The 1,454-nt window shown below is 41.7% G+C and overlaps 1 pseudogene; it reads right to left on the reverse strand.

Annotated features, from left to right (window-relative positions):
• Positions 1-248: 248 nt before the first annotated feature.
• Positions 249-723, reverse strand: LOC123791563 (U1 small nuclear ribonucleoprotein C pseudogene; annotated as a pseudogene).
• Positions 724-1,454: the final 731 nt, after the last annotated feature.

Here is a 1,454-nt window from a genome sequence, read left to right on the forward strand (position 1 = left end):
TTTGTTTTTGCTTTTTTTTTTAAGTGAAAGAGTTGACAATTTTATTTTCACATTTCACAATACAAAGGAAAATTGCCTTTTTTTTGGTCCCATTACTCCCCTGTGAAAACTGTTCTGTCTCTGATAGGAAGGGGGAGCAAGTCTTCCTTGTCCTGTTGTGAGAAAACACTCACAGTCACAGCACCACGATCTCCTGATGAAGTAGAACAAATAATATAAAATGAATATAGAGAGGTTCTTGTCTCTCCTTATCTGTCTGGCCAAGTCATTCTTGACTGAGTGGGCACCAACGTGGGACAGGCAGAAGGGGTCATCATTGGGGGCCCAGGCATCATTGGCATGTCCCATAGGTGGCTGCATTCCAGGAGCAGGTCCCACTGGCATCATCCCAGGAGGAGGAGGGCCCGTCACTGGCATCATGGGAGGGCCCCCCATATGGGGCATTGGCCTCGTACGGGGGCAAGGAGGGCCCCGGAGCCTGGGGGAGGTGGGATCATTGCCCCTGCAGGAGGAGGAGCAGAGAATGGAGTAGGAGGGATATCTTTCCTGGTTGAAATGCAGCGGTTGTTTTGTCCATCAGGCTCTGGCCTGCTCTTCTACCCATTTCTCATAGTAGACTTTCATGTTCTTTTTGTGTCTCCTACTGCTGCAGTGTGTCTCTCTCACAGATGGAGAGTCATGGGTGAGGAATGTGTCGCAGTAATCACAATAAAACTTAGCCATGTTGCTCTGCAGGCTGTTGGCCACTCTGTCCCAGGATTGAAGGGTTTTTGTTTCTTTTTTTTTTTTTAAGATTTTATTTATTTGTCAGAGAGAGAGAGAACACAAGCAGGGGGAGCAGGGGGGAGCAACAGGCAGGAGAAGTAGGCTCTCTGCTGAACAAGGAGCCTGATGTGGGATTCGATCCCAGAACCCTGGGATCATGACCTGAGCCAAAGGCAGATGCTTAACCAACTGGGCCACCCAGGCATCCCCAGGATTGAAGTTTTTGATAAATTTTTTTGTAAATTCTTTTTTTTTGGTAATCTCTTTTTAAAAAGGTTAAGAGCCTAGATGATAATGCTAACGGTATAAATAAAGTTGAAGAGGGATATTGAAGATACTTATGAGGAAAAGTCTCACTACTTTGAAGAAAGAAGAATGGATTTATGTATGTGTATCTGGTATGTACATATTTACTTATTTTATTTTAAAATCTCTTCAAAAAGTCCTTGGAAATTCCACTGGATAATTCTTTGTTAGCCTAGTTTGTTCAAGTAATAAATGAATAATACATAAATGCAACTGCATGGTTAATAGAATAAAACTACATATTCAATACAGTAATTTGAATGTATTCGAATTGAGAGAAAGATATTCACATTATAACACTTAGAATGTGTAATAATGGAACTGAATACATGATGAAAACTGCAGAAATTAATCCAAATATCCAATAAGAATTTGTTGTTAAC

Source organism: Ursus americanus, chromosome 5 (genome assembly GCF_024610735.1).
Source record: "Ursus americanus isolate L20-20 chromosome 5, mUrsAme1.1.p, whole genome shotgun sequence".
Classification (NCBI taxonomy): domain Eukaryota; kingdom Metazoa; phylum Chordata; class Mammalia; order Carnivora; family Ursidae; genus Ursus; species Ursus americanus.